The sequence below is a fragment of the Stenella coeruleoalba genome, assembly GCF_951394435.1.
Source record: "Stenella coeruleoalba genome assembly, chromosome: 10".
NCBI lineage: Eukaryota > Metazoa > Chordata > Mammalia > Artiodactyla > Delphinidae > Stenella > Stenella coeruleoalba.
Window position 1 is genome coordinate 89,992,909 of NC_137156.1, and position 23,757 is coordinate 90,016,665.

The following is a 23,757-nucleotide window of genomic DNA, read 5'->3' on the forward strand; positions in this document are numbered from 1 at the left end:
CAGTTATGATACTAGTACTAACATTTACTCAGCATCTGGAAGCTGGTAGTACTCTGAGTGCTATACAGATATGAACTCATTCATCCCCCCCAACAATCAATGACGGTAGCATTATTATTACCCCAATTTTAGAGCTGAGAAAACTGTGCCTGACTGGAGAGGAAAGTGGAAGAAGAATCTACTTTATTGTGTCAACAGAATGTGATTTTACTTTGATGTTATTTTCTTATCATAATAAAAAATGTTTCCTGTCATTAGAACAGACTCCAAGTCACACTCCCCCCACCTTATAGCTGGACATTCCAGCTGGGGATTCCTAAATACTGCGGAGAAGCTAGAATCAAGTCTGTTGGCCTCAGATAAAACGTAGGAGGCATTATTTTCCTGACGTCATGCACTAGCAGTTTCTCTAAGTATACAGAGGACATACTTCGCCTACATTTTCTGTTTCCTCCCTGTATTACCAGAACAATCCCCCCTTCAGGAAAACACTGAGATTCATTTTCTTGTCCTGAGCCCCTTCATCACTAATGAGGTTACAAAAATAGCAGATGCCTCAAATCACCCCTGCTTTCAAGATACCCATGAGGTATGGGGTTAGCCTTAAAGGTCTGGATCCACCCATTAATCAATGCTACATTAAGATAGATTTCAATTTTTAAGTGTATAGTATTTAAAGCAGACAACGTTGCAGCCCTTACTTGCCAAGGGGGGCTGTAACAACTCACTCGGGTTAGATAGATGAGGCAAGATGCAGGTGCGTGTGTTTTTCATAGTAAAAGACCAAAATGGGGCAATGCAGGGGGAGGGACTATGGGAATCTAGAAAGATCCTTTGATATTAAAAACAAATCTACACCATGCTGGCCTCTGGCTAAAACAGGAAAAAAGAAAAAGGATGAGTTTTTAAAAAAAAAAACCTCTCACCTCTGGGAAGGTTTGCCCAATTCTGCCTTACAATTAGACGAGAGTCACAGCAGGTAACAATTAATGACTTCTAAATAGGACTGTAAATGTAACTCATCTGGAAGACTTTCTGATCATATTTTTACTTGGGCTACACCCTCACATGCTAAATCAGATTTCTACAACTACGTTTATACCTTCACGTGGAGGAAATGGAGATGAGCTGCACACGCCTGTACGTGCTTGCATGGAAAGGCAGCGTGTGTAGCCATGGAGGGTCTGGGCTCTCCACCATACGGGCACGCCATTGAGAGGACATGTGTGGAGCCAGACTGTCACGTTCATATTGCACTTTCTAGCTGTGTGACCACAGGCAAGTCACTTAACCTCTCCAGGTCTCAGTTGCCTCCCCTACAGAAAGGAAATGATAATACTAGATCTTACCTCACAGGTTGTGATAAGGATTAAACGACTTAATAGCTTAGAAGAGTGCCCTGCAAAGGAAGCACTATGAAAGTGTCCAGCTACTGCAACTGTAATAACAACCATAATATTATCGAATATGTATGCATACATGAGAGTGTGTGAGTCACTGGAGGCCATCCAGGAAAACAGAAACTGCTCTGTGAAGCAGCTCAGAAAATTCCAGGTGGCCATGGACCTGCTGTCCCTTTGGAGCTGAGAACCTGTAAGAACAGCCACCCTGTGGGAGCAAGAGCTTATGGTGGAGTTTCCCCTGTGGCTCGATCTGCCGCAGAAGCAAGTAGGAGGGACTGAGCAGACATACCCTGCTTTCTCCACTCCCCTACCCTCCCTTAGTAAGGAATGGACTTGAGAGCAAACAGACATGTGACCAGCACAAGCTACTGAAGAATTCTCATCCATGGAGGTGAATCTGTGCATGTATTATGTATATGTTTATAAGTGTGTAGTGACAAACGTGCACCCACACATACATACAGATATACATCATATGTTGTCTGAAAAAGCTCTCCAGGCAACTCAGGCTTGGGCCACCTGGAGAACCACTGAGGCAAAGGGAATCTGAACACCTGGCTGCTGCAGGGCTTGTGGGAAAGTTAGCTGAGTGTCGGCCCAGTCTACATATGGTGTTAGTGTTGAGGGCTGCTAGTTGCTGGTTTCTATTAATGGACTCTATGTTTCAAAGCACCATAAAGCATCTCCTTTCCAAAGCAGTGTGAGTCTTCTGCACCAGGACCTTTAGATTTATACTAAAGCTAAATCTCCAAACGAAGACACTATTTTTCCATATTCAAACCTCCCAGGGTCATTTCTGATAGGAATCATAACCAAATTAAGTAGTGAGTGAGTCCTTCGTGAGTCTCAATTATGACCCAGGGGAAAGCCAAATAAATAACTTAATAAATAAAAAGTGAAATTTACAGTTCACAACTTCCAAATAAACAAGAAATAGATGGAAATAGCTGAACATGTTTTCAAACACAGAAACTCCAAGTACTGTCGGCTAAATGTGTTTTGTGGCCTCACTGACCCTTCCATAAAAATATTGTTAAGGAATTATGCTATTTGCAAATTATTAAAGAAGGGAAACAGTGCTCAGAGTAACAATAACATTTTAAGTACCTCATAAATAAAGGAAAGGTTCAAATTTTAATTAGAAAAGGTTAATACAAAGCATGTTGAAAAAAAAGAAATGTAAATTTTTTCAGTGATTTTTGTAGAAGAAAGGAGGTGTAGGGATGTTGGAACTGAAGATTCAGTCAGAGAGGAGATATATGAAAACTTAACCTTCTTTGGCATTTTCTTTACAATACCTTGTCTCCATCCTAAATTGTTTGGACCCACCCTGTTAACCTTTCTCATTTCGCTTGAAGTATGTCCACACCTGTTTTGACTCCATTTTGTGCATTTCAGCCTCCAAATAAAGTTTTCCTCCCCTTCATTGTTTCATGTGTGTGACTAATACATCCATACTTTTACTTCTTTCTGGGTAGCTTCTCCCATCAATTCCATGAGTTTTCTTCTGTGTTGTTCTTCTTTACGCTTATTTTCTTCAAAATACTGTACCCATCAAGAAATTTCAAGGAACAAAGACCTGACCAAAGAACCTCAGAATAAAGGGGAGATTTTGAAAGGATGTCCATACACAGGAAGGAGTTCAAGAGTACCTCGACAACCATTCTTATGAAAGGCAGAAATGCAGGCAGCGTTTAGGTCCAAAAATGTCTCTATTTCTGCCACAGTGACATTGCATGTCTGTCCTTCTCCAGACATTTGCTCAGTTTTCACTTTCTCTTCTTTTTTCTTCCTCTCACTCTAATCTTCTATTCCCTAAAATGGTAGCCCCAAGACCTGCATGGACATGAGCTTTCAGTTACAGCAGCCAAGCTCATAGTCAACTCTGCTCCTGGATTCTCAAATAACTCTTTTTGAAAGGGGTGAGTGACAACTACTTTTTCAATCAACTGTGCCATGGAAGCAGTAGACTGCTGCCTTCTTAGAAAGGTTATGGATGTATGTGGACAAGAATATACTCTTTCATTGACTAGCACACGGGCAAGCTTCTAAATCCCTCCCAGTCTCTTCAGAACCCCATCATTATGCCAAGCCACAGTTCCTTGGTCCATTAACCGTCCTTTTGTTCATGTCCTCTCACTTTCTCTCAAAGTTTAGCTGTCATTAGAGCATGGGTTCATCTTATTTCAGCAGGTTACAACTGGAACTGAGGAGAGGTAATATTTTTCTGTACTTTGGAAGGAAAAAAAGAGGCATTTGATTTTAAATAAACTCATTGAAAAAAGGGATGAAGAGAAAGGTCATGATTATAGGGAAAGAGAACAGATTCTTTAAATATTTAAATACAAGATTCTTCTTGTATTTTCTCCATTCTATTTCCAAGATTTCAGATCATCTTTACTATCATTACTCTGAATTCTTTTTCAGGTAGACTGCCTATTTCCTCTTCATTTGTCTGGTCTGGTGGGTTTTTACCTTGCTTCTTCATCTGCTGTGTGTTTCTCTGTCTTCTCATTTTGCTTACCTTACTGTGTTTGGCGTCTCCTTTTCGCAGGCTGCAGGTTTGTAGTTCCTGTTGTTTTTGGTGTCTGCCCCCAGTGGGTAAGGTTGGTTCAGTGAGTTGTGCAGGCTTCCTGGTGGAGGGGACTGGTGCCTGTGTTCTGGTGGATGAGGCTGGATCTTGTCTTTCTGGTGGGCAGGACTGCATCTGGTAGTGTATTTTGGGATGTCTGTTAACTTATTATGATTTTAGGCAGCCTCTCCGCTAATGGATGGGGTTGTGTTCCTGTCTTTCTAGTTGTTTGGCATAGGGTGTCCAGCACTGGAGCTTGTTGGTCGTTGAGTGGAGCTGGGTCTTAGCATTGAGACGGAGATCTCTGGGAGAGCTCTCGTCAATTGATGTTACATGCGGCTGGGAGGTCTCTGGTGGTCCAGTGTCCTGAACTCAGCTCTCCCACCTCAGAGGCTCAGGCCTGACACCCAGCCAGGGCACCAAGACCCTGTCAGCCACATGGCCATGTACGTGAGGAGTTTCTTGCGTTTTGGGAGGTCTGAGGTCTTCTGCCAGAGTTCAGTAAGTGTTCTGTAGGAGTTGTTCCACGTGTAGATGTACTTTTAATGTATGTGTGGGGAGGAAGGTGATCTCCACATCTTACTCCTCCACCACCTCTAAGGTCCTCCAGAATAAATTTTTGAGCCGTTGATCTAGACGCAAAGAATGAGAAGTGTGAATTGGCAATGGAGTCTTCTTGAGAATGACAGCTGATTATATCTAGATGCTCATTATTTAAAGAATTTCCTTTAAACCTCTCCTCTGTGTTGAGGGTTGATTAAAGCCATTCTTATTATATCAATGAAAATATACATCCAGCACAGACTTCACCATTTCAACCAAGTAACACTTACTAAAGGAGCACAAACATCTGATAATAGGAAAGTGAGAGAGCAGGGAAATAAAATTTTAATACAGATAGCAAAATCTTTGAATTACCGAATGTTGAAAACATCAAATTCACAGTTTCAAATACTTGAGTACTTATCAACATGATTGCTTTTTATTAATACTTGATCCAAATATGTTAGCCTTAGTATGCAAGTTAGATTTAAATGAGCAAATTTGAAGATGGGTTTTGGTAAAATCCTCCCCAATGATAAACAGATCACTGGACTATTAATGAATAAAAATATTTTAAGAAGCATGTTTTGTTCATATATAAATACTAATTCAGAACAATAATCTAGAAAGATGTCAAGTTTGCAGTGCTTGTAAACAACAAACGCTTTAGGATTCTTGACAACTTAATGAAGATGAAACAGATTTTGTTCCTTCATACATGACTCAACTGATTTATCTAGCATTAGGATTCCAGTCTAAAAAGGTGCTTTAAAAGAAAGTGATAGAGTATGACTCTAGTAACAGAGTAAAAATAAGACAAAATTGTTGCAAAGTAGCCAATAGTGGATGTGTCTTCTACCAGCCTCAACAAAATGGACAACTGGAAGTGGAAGTTTAGTCCAAGGCACTGGAAATCCAAGTTCCATAGATGGTATTATCTTGATGCAAAATGATCTCTTTCATATTAAAAACTAATCATCATGTCATGTGGACATGACAAAGTGGACAACTCGTGTCAAAGCTAATGCTAGCCATCACCATTGACATTTTTTTTTTTTTTTTTTTTTTGCGGTACGCGGGCCTCTCACTGTTGTGGCCTCTCCCGTTGCGGAGCACAGGCTCCGGACGCGCAGGCTCAGCAGCCATGGCTCACGGGCCCAGCCGCTCCGCGGCATGTGGGATCTTCCCGTACCGGGGCACAAACCCATCGGCAGGCGGACTCTCAACCACTGCGCCACGAGGGAAGCCCCACCACTGACACTTTGATGCAAACCTGAGTTTTGCTGGCAATTAGATGTGCGGGGTATTTTCACAGGGGTTACAGAACCAGAGGAAGGGAACATCAAACCAGTGAAACATCTGTTTTAGCATTTCAAAATTTCACAACATAGTAAAGATCAAGAAAACCTGAGAGTGCCAAGGAAGAGCTCATACATCTGGAAGAACCCTCAACATCAGCTGGAAGTGGTTAATGCCACCAAGACTGGAACGTGCTATGTCATGTGGGCAGGGGAGGTGTAGGGAAAGTGATTTCCATATCTCTTCATTTTCTGATTGTTGAAAGAGTGTTTGTCCATAGCCATGGATAATTTCATATTTCCTTTGAAATGCAAAAGACTGAAGCAGATGAGGCCACATTTTTGGATCAGCACACAAAAAGGTATCCAGAAGAACACCCTTGGGACAGAATGATGAACACTGGGCTTGAAATCAGGTTAGAAAATATGCATTTCAGAGCAAATTTTGCCAGTGTACAAGGGAGATGCCAGCTAAGCAGAAGTGCCAAGGATATCTGCAGTGCAATCATTCGGTTTTAAAGAGATCACCTAAATGACACAGGGTAAGCAGGAGCTGTATGTAGCCAAGGAGCATTTTTTGTTCATTTTAAGATGTGAACTTAATGACGACTATTGGCATGATGTTGATCTAGGCATTAGGGGTTTTACAAATGTGGAAGGCATGCTGCTGTCCCTCAGTGTTTGCATTTTGTACATTGTAGATATCTTAATTATCTGTATTGCTGTATATCTAGCCACCCCAGAACTTAGAGGGGCTTTAAAAAGCAATTACCATTTGTTGGCTCGCAAGTACACGATTTGCGCCAGGTTTGTGGGGTGTGGATCATCTGTGCAGAGACAGAGTTGACTTGAGTTACTTATGCAGCTTCATTTAGCTAAAAGCTCGGCTGCAGCTGGAGCACCTAAGATGGTTCACTCACACGTCACGTGTTTCAGCTGCAGTGGCTGGAGTGGCTGGTGTGGACTTTCTCTCTCTCTCTCTCTTTTCATGTCTACAATAACCCTCCAAACCCTTCACATGGTAGATGGGTCTCAAGAGGATAAAAGTCAAAGTTTCCCCCATAGGCCTAGAAGTCTCACAACACTTCTGCAGCCACATTCTGTTGATCAAGGTAATTGATCCTGGGCCCACCAAGGATGTGACGGGAGGGGAAACAGACCTTACCACTTGATGGAGGAAGTAGTCGGGCATTCAGGAATGAGAGGTGCTGGCAGCCATCTTTGAAGACAATCTTCCGTGGTATACAGGAAAGCTACATAACTAAGAATGCATGATACAAAGGGAGGGGATACCTGTATGTGTATGGCTGATTCATTTTGTTGTGCAATGGAGGCTAACATAACACTGTAAAGCAACCATACTCCAATTTAAAAAAAAAAAGAATGATAAGGGAAGCATTTCTGTACAAAATCAAAAGTAAATGGACCTTTAAGCTCTAAAGGAAAAAAAAAGGAATGCATGATACAAAATGTGGAAGATAAAAGAAACCAAAAATAGCTAATGTTTATTAAGCATCTATTTTGTTCTAGGTAAAAGGTCTGCATCAATATGTATCTTAGTAAATGCTAGGAAATAAATTCAGAGAAATAAATACAGGATTTGTAGATGAAATTGTATTTCTTATAGAAAGAAAAGGAAGAGGAGGTATAAGTAGACAGGGGGAAAGAAAGGAAGCTTATTCCAAACTGAGAAAAGAGCAGGAAAATGGCAAATTACAAGAGTTAAGGAAGAAGCTTGGAGGAGAGGAGTATGTGTGTATGTACGTGCATGTATGTTTAAGGAGTGAGACGTAAAGCTGAAAAATATGGCATGGATTTAGTCCTGGGAGATGTGGTTGGAGGTTTGGAAGTGGATGGTAAAATGTACTAACTGTTGGGAACATTACAGGCAGCAAGACCAACATGATTTGTGATTTTGCCATAAGGGACATTTCTCAGATTTTCTAATTTTCTGAGGGTTGAGACCATGGTAACCTTTGCATCATTGCATAAAAGCACCTAGGTTTAATTTAATTTACTAAATTTAAAAGAGTATATCCAAACTTAAGTCTTTGTCCTTAAAGGTATTTGGTGACACCATGGGTACCAATGGTTATGTGGAAGAGACCCCAGTCTATCCTCATCATATCCTGTGCCCTCCATGACCCACTTATCTTTGGCAGGAGTTCTGATCATAAAGACTCAGACCCTACTGTGCTGGCATACTGCAGGCACCAAAGATTATTTGCTGATGGACTGATAAGCAGTCTCCCTTATGAGTCAGCATCCTCTCCCACTGCCTGCATCTCTACTGCCAGATGAAATTACCTGAGGAATCCATAATTGATGCTGTCATTCCCAAGGAGGAAATGTAGGGTGTCTAAGTGCCTCTTGTCAGTGTTTGCCAGGCACAAAGCTCCATTAACATTGCTTCCAGACCGTCACCCTTCAAATCACAGTTTAGAAACATTCCTGCAACACCCTGGATACCCTACCCGGGTGGATGCATGCCATTTTGGAAATCATTTATCCTTTGGAGATGTGAATAATTGGCAGGCTTCAACTGTAGCGCTCTCATCAGACATTATAATGTTGCCAGTTATCAAACTTACTCTTATGTTAGCTGCTTTCCAACATCATTCTTTTCCATCTTACAGCAAGACAATTTCTGGGTTGCACTGAAATAAGGAAACAGCAACATGCATGCTTGTTTTGAGAAAGCCCGATGAGACATTCTGCATTTGGCAGGGACAATTTATGAACACACTTTAGAAACAAGGGATTTTATTGGAGAGTTATGAGGCAACAGTGGGTCCTAGTGGACACTGTTTTACACCAGAAATAAAAAACACATTTTATTTCCTTACCTAGATGGATAATCTCATGAGCAATTATGAAAATGGTATTTTTAGGCCATGATTTCTGACCTTCTCTGAAGGGATCGGATCACCCTCTCAAAGATCAAACATATTATGTTAGGCTCTATTCTAAGTTTGTGGCACATAACTCTCTGGTTTAAGTAAGTTCATTTTAAAGGAATCAGCTGTGTTTTTAAAATGGAAATATTCAGCAATACTTCGGAAAATTGGAGAACATTCTCTTGGTGTGAAACTGAAGCGCTGCTTTTCTTGTTTAGTTTTTTTATAAAGCTCTGTGTAGGTTTAGAGAAGAGGAGGAAGAAGGGAATAGAAACTCTGAAAGGTGAAGTTTATTAGTGGTTAGATTTTGTCTCCTGGCATGAATATTCATGTGTTCATTTCAAAAGTTTCTATTGAATTTCTAAGAAGCTTAAATTTAACCACTGTATTAAATTGGATGCCATCAAGTTACAGAAAAAGTTACAGAAAAATATAACTCATATGTCTTAAAGAGTAGGAAATACATTATTTCACATAACAGGAAATCTTGAGCAGGCAGTTCAAGGGTTGATTAATTCAGTGACTCAGTGGTATCAGGTATCCACATCAACTTCTCGGTTTCTCTTGACTTTCACCTCATGCCCTCAAGGTAGCTGCCAGAGCACCAAGCATCACATTACCACAAAGCAACATTCAAAGCCAGGATGTGACATTTTTCTGCCTTGTATCTGGAAATGTCCAACAAGAGAATTCCCAGATGACTCATTTGTCAGTATTATATCTGCTGCCCAGTCAATAGCAAAATAAATGGAATTACCATGACCGGCTTACACCAATCAAAATGTAACCAGTGGGTGCCAGGGAGAGGCTTCATAAGCTTTTTTGTACCTAGTTCCTGAAGGCCATTAGTGTAATGATAACCAGAAAGAGGGAAGGAACAGCCATTGAATAGATAACCAAAAGAATCCACTACAAATATTTTCCCTTCTGCAGTTATAATTGGTTAACAGTTAAATTTTGCTACATAACCAACCACTCCAAAACTTACTGGCTTGAAACAACACCATTTATTTAGGTTTTAATTCTGTGAGTCAGCCATTGAGGTTGCACTCAGGTAGTTTTCCTGCTGATCTCGACTAATATTGTGTACGTATGTGTAGTGAGCTGCAGGGAAGATGGGGGCAGTTAGGTCAAGGGGAGGTTGCGTTCTAGGAGTGGTTCTCTGCTCTATTCTGTATGTTCTTTGTTCCTTCAACAGACTTGCCTGGACTTGTTCACATGGTTGTTGAAAGGTTTCCAGAGCCACAAAAAGGTAATCCCCAATGAACAATTTTTTTTTTAAAACCTCTGTTGCATCATATTTATTAATGTCTCACTGCTGAAAGAAAGTCACAAGGCTAATGCGGATTCAAGGGTAGAAAATAGTATCTGCTTCTTAATGAAAAGATATACAGTATCATGTTGCAGGGCGTGGGGGGAATGCAGGAGAGGAAAAATGTATGGCCACTTTCACAATCCACCATACAGCTTTCCTAGAAGTTGCTGTGCTGAGCTGCTTTCCAAATTTCTTACAACACATGAACAAAGGCAAAAATCAGAAGAATAATAACACTTATACATTACTTTTTACATGCCATACATTATTCTGAATGCCTCACACATTAAATTAATGATATCACTCTTATAAAACTTGTAAAAAGCATATGATGAAGTGGAAAAAATCTGGGTTTTCATGTAAGAAAGATCTATGTGTGATCCTGACACTTGCCTTTTACTAACAATAGGTATGTGACTTTGGGAAAGTTATTTAGCTTTTCTATGGATTGGTTTTCTATCTGTAAAACGGGGAAGTGTTAGTTTGAATCCTCTAGGAAATGGACACCAAGACAGGGTAAGATATGCAAAGTATTTGTTGGGGAAAACACTCATGAAGATTAAAAAGAGAAGGAACAAAAAGTAGTCAGAATTTCACATTGCAGGTGAGATTTGGCACCTGTGAAAGGAGAAAGGGAAGGGAACGGGGTATGAAGAGCCTCAGACAAGAGCACAGAACTAAAAAGATCTTATAGCCGAGGGAGAACACCCAAGCCTAACTTGCCCACTAGAAGAATTCTGCAGAGGGCAGGAATGGCTTACTTCTAGTGTCCCCATTGGGCTTAATCCTTGGCTAGGAGCAAGCAGCCCAGGGAAAGCACTGCCTGGTGTCAACACAGAGGCAAATTCAAAGAGATGGCAGCTAGAAGCTGTCAAACAGCTATGCTCCCTGCAGCTGGTTCTCTTGAAGAGCAATCTGAGCAGTGTAGTTTCACAGTGCTAAAAGGTTAGCATTGCTGTGTCAAATGAGATAATACGAAAAGAGTCTGCTGTATTGTCTGGTATGTAATAGAAACTACAAAATGATACTTTCATCCTAACTGCTGGAAGTATAAGTAGCCTCAAAGTTCAGTCATCTTACCCAAAAGTCAAGTCCTGCGCTGACTGCAAAGTAGGTGTTTAATAAAATATTACCCAACATTCACTAGCTGTAGTGAGCATCTCAATATAATGGATACTGTAGTGAGCATCTGTTACACTGATTTTCAAGCCCAATCCCATTCTAGTTTATGTGATTTGTATCCCTCAAATCATGTTGGTAGAGCCAAAGCAGCCATGTCTATATTATATGTCTCAACCATATTGTGTACAGTCTATTGACTTGGAGTGGGCAGCTAACCCAACATGAGCTCATGACATATCTTCCCTGGGAGATTAAAAATGGAAAGGGCCAATTCAATTCTCTCCATGTAGGTGGTCCAGTAACAAGAAAACTCAGGATGTCATAGAAGCTACATTTCCAACATATGGCCTGGGAAATAGTGAATGTCAGTGTGCTATCAGGAAGAAAAATGAACTAGATTCAAGAAAAAGAACATATATGAAAGACAGAATGAATGCCCTTTCACTATTTGAATCCTTTGTTTCAGTTCATTTCTTCATATATGATGCATTTCTGTCATTTTGTGTTTATGTGATACATAAAATAAATACAGTATTTCCTTCATTTTCTTTAAATTGGTTCAAGTGGGCTTTGTTATATATAACCAAAAATGTCCCATCCAATACACCAACATATGTATGGGTGTCGTCTGGTTGCAACCAAGCACCAAAGAGTTTCTTTCTTTAATATGTTATTTGGAAGTTATAAGAAACATAACTAAGATATACTAACAACGAGAAAAGGCCATTTCTGTAGCAATCCTGCTTTTGGACAAATGGTAACATCCTAAACATGAGTCCTTGGTGCTATCATATTTAAAATTAGGAACATTAAGTATACAAATTGAAAGCATATTAAAAATATATTCAAACTATAAGAAGAAAACAAATTGCTTAAAAAACCTTACCACCATGCATTATGAAAATTAAAATAGGGATTTTAAACATTAGGGATTACTAAATAGAAACACTTTACAGAACTATTTGTTAGAGTTTAGAATTCTCCAATATTAAAATATATTGACAGGACACTAGTAAAAATTATGTAATTGGTAGTATTTAAACAGATGGTGGCTGACGGACCTCCTGTGCTTATATAAAATGGATTCCATTCTATACTGGAGATTGAACCAGACTATCATTAAATCCATGAACTCTCTGATTCAAAAAGACCATCACAAACAGCACAATGTACAGGCCATGATAAGAACTGAAAAAATTCCAGTAAACATATATGATGTTCAGCTTCACTAAAATCAGAGAGGTATATATAAAAGCTTTAATGAGAATGTTAGAATATTAATCAGTCTCACAATATTAAGTGTTGATAAGAATAGGAAGAGACAGGAACTATTATTCTCTGTTAGTAGAACTATAAGTTGACCCATATTAATTTTCTTACATTAAGAAACATGAATGTATGTAGGAAAATTAATATTGTGTATACACTCCAATCCAATAATTTCAATTCCAGGTTCATAAACTAGGATCATTCTTGCACAGTGCACAATAGGAAATGTACAGGGGTGTTCATTGAAGCACAAAGCCCCTCCTGACTCTTGATGGTATTCTCCCTGTATGTGATGCCTAGAAATGCTATGACCATCTTGCTATCAACTGGAAGATGAAGCCAGAACAAGATGGAAGAGAGATTCAAAAAAACCCCAAAGAATAAAAGATGGAGCATCATGCCTGGAATTGCCCTACATGTGTACTTAGGTAAGCACACAATTTTAAGATAACACATCCATTTATTGTTTACACCATTTGAGTAGTTTATCTATTACTTGCAGCCAAAGCATTCTGTAAAATAATATCATGAGATTTTTGTCTGTTGCTTTGTTTCATTTTGTGTATTATTTTGTTTTAGCAAGGTAAGGGCCTTATATGCCAGAGTGAAAGTGCAAATCAATTCTAGATTTATCACTGACTCATTATAGAATGTGTTAAATATTCATGTTTTCGCCTTCTGCCCGTTTATTCTTTCTTGCCATTGCTCTTTGGCATTCACTGTCCATTAGTAATATTTTCTTTCCATTGACTTTAGGGAACAGTTGAAATTTGACTCAGATAATTCAGAAGTTTCTGTCCAATTCTAATGAATTTTTACATAAATGTAGAACTGTACTGTACACTTATGATTACATTATAGTAAAATTTGGTGGAAAAGGGGCTGCAATCTTTATTTAGCTATAAAAATCTACAGTACTCCTACTTGGATATTTGTGAATAGGCCTTGTAACAAAGACCAAGAAAAGTATTTTTAAGATAATCTGATACTCATAATAATTCTCTGTGCACTTGGTTCAACCATGAGACACATTTGCAATCTGTGAAATGGGCATTTCAACACTGTAAGTTTAAAAGATTCTGCCAAAAGATTGCTAAAATTTATCCACAAAGACTTCAGGCACCCTAAGGATGCTCTTTTTAAAATATTAAACCAATTGTGTGGATTTTATTTTAGTTCCTCTACTGCTGGACGAATTAGTAATCTCTATAAAATTGAAGCAGCCTCATTTTACTTTGCATAAAAGGCAGGGGTGCAAGAGAGGAACACAAATGCTTGGCAGAGGTCAACTGTTTCTCCTGCCAAGGAGGAGTTGTTAGTGGCAAGAGACTGTCAAGACAAATTAATCCAAACTCTTGTTTACATCTCTTGAGGAAAGTGTCTCCTCTACAAGCCGCCTCCTCTGGGAACATTTGATTCATAAATCTAAATCACAATTCCAATTTCAGCATGTTCATCAATCTCACAGACCACAATGCTCTGTGTTTCCCTGGTAGAGCACTTTATTTCATTTCACTTTAATGCACAGTATGGTTCTGCTCTCATGCAGAAATTACCATTCCTGACTTTTCAATGAAGAACATTTATTCTGCAAAGTTTCCATAAGAGGGAAGATGCTGAATTTAAGTGGTTTATTCTCTTGTGTGGTATTAATTGGCTGAACGCAACTGAATAAAATCCATCAAATTGAGTAGCCAGTCAACAAAAGGACAAGAAAATTAAAAAAAAAATTTTTTTCAATGAGTAATCCTCAATTAAGGATATTTCACAGGATGCAAGGCTGCACCTACTACAAAATGTCCAGTGTATAATAGCTTTAAGTATAATATTTAATCTTTATATTCATTACAATTATTACCCACCCCTCTAGCAACTGAATAGTGTTGACAACACACAATCTTATGGTTTCCATAGAAAAGAGTTTTCCTAACTGCCAACAGTCACCTTATACCTATCCCTCCCTGACACTCCAATAATATCTGGAGGTTGTTCCTTAATATAATTAAAATCAATTTAGATGGCAAATATCAAAAAAAAAACCCAAATAACCCAATCAAAAAAATGGGGAGAAGATCTAAATAGACATTTTCCAAAAAAGATGTACAGATGGCCAACAAACATATAAAAAGATGCTCAACATCACTAATTATTAGAGAAATGCAAATCAAAACTACAATGAGGTATCACCTCACACGGGTTAGAATAGGCGTCATCAAAAAATCTACAAACAATAAATGATGGAGAGGGTGTGGAGAAAAAGGAACCCTTCTACACTGTTGGTGGGAATGTAAATTGGTACAGCCACTCTGGAGAACAGTATGGAGGTTCCTTAAAAAACTAAAAACAGAGCTACCATATGACCCAGAAATCCTACTCCTAGGCATATAACTGGAGAAGACGGTAATTTGAAAGGATGCATGCACCCCAATGTTCATTGCAGCACTATTTACAATAGCCAGGCCATGGAAGTGACCTAAATGTCCATCAACAGAGGAATGGATAAAGAAGATGTGGTACATATATACAATGGAATATTACTCAGCCATAAAAAGGAACAAAATAGTGTCATTTTCAGACATGTGGATGGACCTAGAGATTGTCAAACAGAGTGAAGTAAGTCAGAAAACGAAAAACAAATATCATATAATACCGCTTATATGTGGAATCTAGAAGAATGGTACAGATAAACTTATTGGCAAAACAGAAAGAGTCACAGATGTAGAGAACAAACTTATGGTTACCAAAGGGGGAAGAAGGGGGTTGGGCGAATTAGGAGATTGCGATTGACATATATACACTACAATGTATAAAATAGATAACTAATGAGAACCTACTGTTTAGCCCGGGGAACCCTACTCAATGATCTGTGGTGACCTAAATGGAAAGGAAATCTAAAAAAGAGTGGAGATAAATATACATATAACTGATTCACTTTGCTGTACAGCAGAAACTAAAACAACATTGTAAAGCAACTATACTTGAATAAAAATTAATTTAAAAAAGAGAGCAAAATTGTATTCATTAAAATGTGGGAGAAAGCATGGCTAAAACGTATTTTGAAATGTATTTTACAATTAATGTATACTGAAAATAGTTTAGTTAAAAGCAGACATTTTAAATGCCCTCCTAAACACTAAAATACCACAGTAGCAGTAAAATAGTTCAACCAAATGTTTTGATTATATTATGCTTGATCTTATACCCAGTTTTGAACATTACAAATACCAATAGGTTATTTCTATCTCAAAACTTTTAGTCCATTGTACCTATGTTGATTGGAAGATGCTGATTATAAATTAAGACACACAAAGGTCTATGAAACATAATTTCCAAGTTGGGGTGATACAATTCACAGGACAGTGAAGGTTCCAATACCTGAATGCAATGGAAAGGCTGACCTGGTAGACTCAGAAATCAAAGTAGACATGATTTGAAGACTTTCCTAAATCCAGGTAGCTTTGCAGTGATCATTACATTTTGAACATGATCACTGACCGATCTGCTTTCATATTTCCATTATTTTGCATATTTCTGCTTTATCATAAGATCATTTAATGAGCTGTAGTACAAATATGGATATTTACATTGATTTGCATGTCATTGCACACAGGAATTAGTTTATACCCTGATGGCAAGACATTTGCCCTCTGACTTTCTTGGCTCACTCATAAATGAGGGTTAAGCTAAACTAAGCCAAAAGAAAGAATTATCTAGAAAATAATTTACTATACAGTAGTATGTATTTGTGTGCAGACATGTACTTACAGCACACCTTCTCTTTCAATCAAACTAAGAGGAAATCTCCCAGGGTAACATTAAAGCATCCTTATAATTTACCTCTGAAATCTCTTCATTTATTTTTGAAGCAGGTCACCTAAGTTAGCCCTGTACTTGAGGAAATTCTAGAGTAATAAGTATAGATCTCTACTGGTCAGTATGACAGCCACAAAACAGCTACTTTAATTTAAATGAATTAAAATTAAATAAAATGAAAAATTCAGCTCCTCAGGTGTACTAGACATATTTAAAGTGTTCAACAGCTGTATGTAGCTAATGACAATGTACTGGACACTGTATCTATAGAATATATAAAGCAATCATACAAATCAATAAGAGAAAAGCAACCCAACGGAACAAAAATGGCCCAGTCATTTCTATAAGCACATGAATCGTTAGCAAAGGGATAGCCTAGGAACATAATGAGGAAGGAAAGCCAAAATAGTGGATCAAATGGTACATGTGTCAGTAGAAACAAATGTGATCTTAACGATAAGTAAAAAGTAGCCAGAGGTAGACCCGCTATGCTCCAACCCTCTATGTTTAATGAATGTTACAGGTGAGCCGGCACCTGCCCCTCTGACTGCCCTCGGGGACGTAGCTGCACTCCTGGTCCCCCAGGGATGTGCTTACTAACAGTTGCTGCATTTGCTACCCAAACCACTTATTTGAGTTGAATGATAAGCTTTAAGTTTTATTTATCAACAAATATTTTTAAAACTGAAGAAATATGTGTGCTCTATAAAGTAAGTCACAAAGGGCATCTTGATAAAAAATTATTGTAGAATTAGGTATATAGTAGTTTTAAATAATTGGGGCAAACAATCATAAAAATATAAAAGACCTCACTCTGTAAGGAAACTAAAGCTGGAAATGTTAGATGATGTGTCCTGAGAATTTTTTAAATGAGTAAAAAGGCAGCGGGGAACTTTTGTCAGCAGACCTATACTCAGTAAATAAAAAGCCTTGGTTTTGCAGCAGTTAATGAAAAAATGAACATTTATATTTTTATATTAAAAATGTTTGTGTATATGATCCCACACATTAAGTGATATTTTTATGGGTGATCAAATATCAGTGCCAGTTATATCAGATTGGGTTTCTACTATACACTTTTCTTTACACCTAAACTGTAAAGGACAAAATCCCCACTCATTGAATTCTATTTTATTAAGAAAGAAAACATTCACTTTGTTGCCATGGGTCCATTTAAAATGCCAAACCCTGATTTTCTAATTTTTCCCTTCATGTAGCAGAACCTCAGCTTTCTCATCTGTAGAATACATATCATAGTCCAACCTCAGAAATGCAGTGGGAGGATTAAATGAGATAATGTTATAAAGCACTTAGCACAGTGTCTGTGACTTAAGAATGCATTACATTTCATAAGATCTATTTACACAGTACTTCTCAAATTCATCAACAAGGCTCAAAATTTACAGTCCCCAGGTCACCGTGGGGAACCGTAACATTCAGCCCAGAAACTGGATGGAGAAAAAAATCAGCTGGGCCAGCTGCCAGCCATCTGGTTGCCGGGCCTAGCCAGACCTTTTTCTGTGTGAGCTGGCACAACTCCCCATCTGAGGTGCTCAGCTGCTATCAGCGCAAAGCTCGGTCCTCCTGTCCCTGCATCCACAGGGAGCCTGATGGGGACATCCACAAAGTGGCCATAGTCAAACGCTTACACACCTGGGCATGAGAAGCACAGCCAGCCTGCTGCTGGCATTCTGGGATGGGGCTGTAGGGAGGGGAGAGGTGGGCTGCAGTGCCGCCTTTTAATCCATTTACAGTACTACAAAAGCAAAATGTATATCTTTGTACCTTGTTTTCTCTTCCATTTGCAGTCTCATCCTAACTCCTAAGCCAAGTCCAGAAGAGCTGCTCAGTAAATGCTGATGGAATGCTAACTTTAATTGATTGTTATGTGTCCCTTCTAGATCGAAAAGTCTGAAACACTTCGGTGAAATCAATGAATTTTACCCACAAAGATACTTCTCTGGCAGCAGGACACACTCAAAATGATTTGTCCCCAAACAATGGAATTGGCAGTGTTACAGTATAAAAAATGGCAAGGATACACGAGTACTAGCAAACATGTATTGAGTGCTTACTGCCTGCCAGGAACCTTACATGCAGGATCTCATTTACTGTTCACAAAAATGGAGTGAGTTAAATATTATTATTATTTCCATTTCATTTGGGAGTTTATGGCAAAACAAAGGGAAACTAAACTAAGGTCATAGAACTTGGATTCAATTTCATGTCTATCTCATTTCAAAGAATGGGCTCCCTTAACAGTTAAATTAATTTCCTCTTAGAGATAACAAGAATGGATAGAGCGTGTGCCAACTGCAAGACAGAAGAACTTAGGCCATGTGGCTGTTTTAAAACATGGCTGCAAATGTTTTGCTATTCCGCTCATGAGAAGTGGAGTCTATGTCCCCTCCCCTTGAACTCGGGCAGACTGGTGACTGTTTAAACCAAAAGAATATGGCAGAAGGGACTCTAGGTATCTTCCAGGGCTACCTAATGAAAGGCTGTGCAGCTCTGCTTTGTTCACTGGAACACACTCCCTGAGCCATCATATAAGAATTCACACTACCATTATCATTCACACTACCTTTATCATTCTAGAAAAGGTGCTCCAATGGATACTCCAGACACCCGCTCATGCTGTCAGCATGTGTGCCAAGCGATCTTGGGCCATTGAGAGCCACCCATCCCACAGCTGTGTGACAGCCATGAAAATGTACTGCTCAGATTGTCAAGATAACTGGCTGCAGGGTGTGTGTGTGTGTGTGTATATATACATATATATATATGTGTATATACTGACAGTCACCCCTCCTGAAACATGTGTTCCAAAGCCACCCTTCTCCTAGACTCCTATTATCCAGTGACTGAGCATAGTTAGTCTACTAGTGGAATTTCATTCCTGGAGGACATGAATTCAATACATATCTTCTCACAGGTAATTTGCAGCCTGCCTGAGCCTTTCTTAAACTAACACCACAGTCTTGGTCTTCCTCCCCAGTGCGCTCTCCTTCTCTGTCTTTTTTATAGGTATCAGACCTGCATCCCAGCCTAAGTTTTTTCCTACCTATTCCCACTCCCTCCTCTTTATCCTTCACAGGCATTTCCCCAAGAAATCCCACGCATGTCTAGACTCATTTTTACCTCTGCTTCATAAAAGCCTTAAACTAATACAAATTGGAGGAGAATAATTCCCCAGTTAAGCTCTATCCAATTCCTGACCCACAAAAATCATGAGACGCGATAAGATTGCCACTGTTTTAAGCCACAAGTTTTGGGCTAGTTTTTAATGCAGGAAGAGATAGCTGGAACAGCAATGTTTTACCACAAGCTGCATGAAAGACAAAAAGTTTGTATGTGAAAATGCAATGTGTTTCTGCAGCAAATACTCTTCTAAAAACAAGACTTTATATAAAAAAATAACCAGCCCAGGATATGAAGCCTGAACTACAGTGACCACCTCATCCAAGTTTGCCCAGGTCTTTCTAGTTTCAGCACTGAAAGATCAAAGTCCTGGGAAAGCCCTCACTGTAGGGTAAGCCGTGTCAGTTGTTCAACCCACCCAGAACTCTTCAAGTGCACAAAGTGAACTGGACTAAGGTTTTCCTCTTGGCATCTATGCTGAGACAGGTATTCCTCTTCCTCAGAGAACCCCATTATCTTAACCAAGAGTCACACGGCTTAATGTAATTGCTTAGTTATGAACTCAAGGTCGTTCCACTAAATTAAAATCTAAAGATAATTAACTCTTACTACTGTCTCATTTCTCAGTGAATTCCTTTGATGGAAAGTTCCAAATATATTCATCTTAGCCTCCAGGAAGCTTAGAGAGAAACTGTACACTGCATCCCAGCCGCCACTTGAGTCCAAGCTAACATTTCTGAGAGAGTGCTGAACTCTTGTGTCTTGAGACTCATTAAGAAAGAAAAAAGATGCCACGGTTACTTTGGGAAACATTGTATATTGGCTATCCGTTACAGAGAATCTCAAAGCATGTTACATATTAAGAATCTGAGTAGGCTTGCAGAAGAGCAATCTTTTTGTAGCAAAATATAAATCACAGGAGATCTATTTCATTCATCAGACTGGCAAAAGCAAATATGATTTGTAATATCCACTCTTTGCGAAAGAATAGGAAAATAGTTCCTAAGATAAACTGTGGATAAAAATATAAATTGGTAGAGATTTTTCTGGAAGGCAAGTTGGCAGTTACTATTACATATAAATGTACATATTCTTCCATCCAGCAATTCTACCTCTTGGTGTCCTCCTTAGAACAAATACTCATCATTGCACAAAGATGTCTATACAAGGGTATTTATTGCTACAGCTTTGTAATAACAAAAATTTTAAATCAGCCTAAATGACCATTCATATACATTTATTTTGCAAGTGTTTATCAAATGTTTGTTCCACGCCAAACACTGTTCTAGTCATGGGAGATGGACCAATGAAAACTGGAAATAAGAAAATGGTCATCCATCATGGAGGTTTAAGGATGGAATTTATGTAACAGGGAAATTAGGAAGGTCTATAATCAAATAATAAGCAAACAAAATCTAATAAATATATATCTCTTAGATTAGGATTGCCTTGGTATATCTGGACTCCCAAATAATAGTGGCTTAAACAAGGGAGTTTGTGTCCTTCTTATGTCAAAGTCTAGATAGGTGTTTCAGGGCTGGTTTGGTGACTATAGTCAAATGAGGCCAAGCTACTTTCAACAGTCTGTGCTCCCATCCCCGTGAGTAACCCTCATTTTCAGGGTCCAATATGGAGCTTAAACCATCTCATCCACATTAGGGAGAGTGGCAAAAGGTGGGAAGAAGAATGTCTGTTGGGATTTGGACATTCAGGTTCACTTAATCTCACCAACCAGAACCTATTCTTATGGTCACGAGTAACTGCAAGGAAAGCTGGAAGTTACAGTGCTTTTTCTGTTGATGTTTTTTGTCTGTCTGTTTGCTTGTTTTTTAAATGAGCGTTCATGTGACCAGAAGTTCTAGTAATGAGGAAGCAGGAGAGAAGAGATATTTGGTGACAACTAGTAGCTTTGCCTTAAGATAGCAATGAGCTATAAAAAAAAAAGTGATAAAATAAACTGAGTGATTTTTTTAGTGAGGATGGGACATTAAGATTGGGTCGTCAGTGACAGAATTTCTGATGACTTGATAGTTAGGTTGACACCTACATGAGAGGAAACTTCTTCTATTATATTAGTTATCTATTCTGAATAATAATAACCCCAAACTTAGTGGCTTAAAATAATATACATTTATTATCTCACAGTTTCTGTGGGTCAGAAACTTGGGCATGACCTAGCTGGGTCATCTGCTTTCTGTCCCATGACAAGCCTAGACTCAAGGTGTTGACTAGGGCTATAATCTCTCCTCAAGGCTCAAATGGGGAGGGATCAACTTGCAAGCTCAGGTGGTTGTTAGCAGAATTCAGTTCCTCACCAGTTCCTCACCAGTTCTTGGACTGAGGACCTGACTTCCTCACTGGCAGCCAGTCAGAGGCTGCCCTCAGGTTCTAGCCATGTGTAGGTTCCTCTAATATGGCAGCTCACTTCCTCAAAGCATGTAAGCCAAGAAGGCAATAAATAAAGTCTGCAATCAAAATCGAAGCCTAGTCTCAGAATGGCATTCCATCACTTTTTGCTGCATTCTATTTATTGGAAGCAATTCTAACTCCAGTCCACATCCAAGGGGAGGGGATAACATAAAGACACAAAACTAGCAGAAGGTGGAGCCTTCTTAATAGACCGCATGCCACACCATCTATGAAAATACATGCAGTAAAATCATTCCAGGCAGATGGACCAACTAGTACGAAAACCCTAGTTTGCTCGCAATCTCGGCATGTTCACAGAAAGAAGGAAGGTATATATTTTTGGAGTATAAAGGAGAAAAGTGCTATGAAATGAGGACAAATTAGTAGGTGGAGGTCAAAGCACATGGGTTTTCTTAAGTTGATATATAGCTGATGTACAATATTATAGAAGTTACAGGTATACAACACAGTGATTCATAATCTTTAAAGGTTATACTTTGTTTATAGTTATTATAAAATATTGGCTATATTTCCTGTGTTGTATAATGTATCCTTTAACTTATTTTATACATAATGGCTTGTATCTCTTAATCTCTTACCTCTATTTTGCCCCTCCCCCCGTTTCCTCTCCCCACTGGTAACCACTAGTTTGTTCTCTATATTTATGTCTGTTTCTTTTTTATTATATTCACTAGTTTGTTTTAGTTTTTAGATTCCACATATAAACGATATCTACAGTATCTGTCTTTCTCTGTCTCACTTATTTCACATCGCATAATACCCTGCAGGTCCATCCATGTTGCTGCAAATGAGAAAATTTCCTTCTTTCTTATGGCTGAGCAGTATTCTATTGGTTATACAGATGTATAGAACAATTCTCTTCATGGAAAAGCAAGGCACACTGAAAATTGCTGCAGCCTATCTCAAGCAGTCACAGAAGCTCTGGCTTTTCCGCCAAACTTCACCTCTGTCCCCAAGGGCAGAGATGAGAAAAGAAGGAGAACAGTGCTTTCTGGAAGCAGCAAGTTCTCAGGAGAAGGTTGACGCCCACCTAACATAAGTTGCAGGAATTTACAGCTCTTCTCAGGAATCAGCAGAGGACACCAGCCAATCCTCAAATGCCAAGTCTGTTAACACCATCACTGGACTTCCTTTTATTTCACACATTTTAAATCTACGCAGTTTCAGGGCCTTGCACATAGTCAGTGATCAGTTAATGTTAGATATTATTGATATTATGGAAGAATAAAATTGGTACTTAATATGCATTAAGAAAGATCTAGGATATTTTACCTTCTGCCTGATTTTAAGACAGGAAAATTTATATATCCGTCACTAAGCAGCATTACACACTATTTTCATTCCTATACATACAAACTTACAATAACATTTATATATCCGTCACTAAGCAGCATTACACACTATTTTCATTCCTATACATACAAACTTATACTAACAAATTTAGCACTTATATAGATACGGTCACATGCCTGAAGTAAAAAAAAAGTTGTAGAATGTGAGTCAAATTCTTAAAAAAATTTTTTGAGATATAATTGACAAAAACCATTGTGGTGTTTGTGTTTAAGGTATACAATATGTTGATTTGATACATTTTATGACTTGCAATAAGATTAGCATGGCAGCATTAGTTAACACTTCTATCACGTCGTATGTTATCATTTCTTTTTTGTGCTGGTAACAATTCAGACCTAGCCTTAGCAACCTTGAGGTTTATAATATAATATTACTATTTATAGTTACAGAGCCAAATTCTTGATCTCATATGGAAACTGAGAAAAACTTTCTGACTTTTGTCCACACTGTACCTCTATCATCACCTCTTATTAGCTGCATAGAAGACTGTGCCATTAAATGCTCCAGTTTTGAGAATTTCCAGAGGCACATGCAGGATGTTTATATATAAGAAATATAGAGAAATCTTTCATCCTTAATAATGTGCTTTCAGCTTTAAAAT

General features: G+C 38.6%; 1 protein-coding gene across 9 annotated transcripts in view; it reads right to left on the bottom strand.

Moving 5' to 3' along the window:
- Positions 1-23,757, bottom strand: part of LOC307193527 (uncharacterized protein) — a 730,787-nt gene that overhangs the window by 8,041 nt on the left and 698,989 nt on the right. Inside the window, exon 31 of one of the 9 annotated variants that reach the window (XM_079935637.1) lies at positions 1,206-1,316. The exons of the other annotated variants lie outside the window; for them this stretch is intronic. The gene's annotated coding sequence lies outside the window, so the exon portion shown is untranslated. Of the gene's footprint in view, positions 1-1,205; positions 1,317-23,757 lie in introns of those variants that run through there. 9 annotated transcript variants of the gene reach the window in all.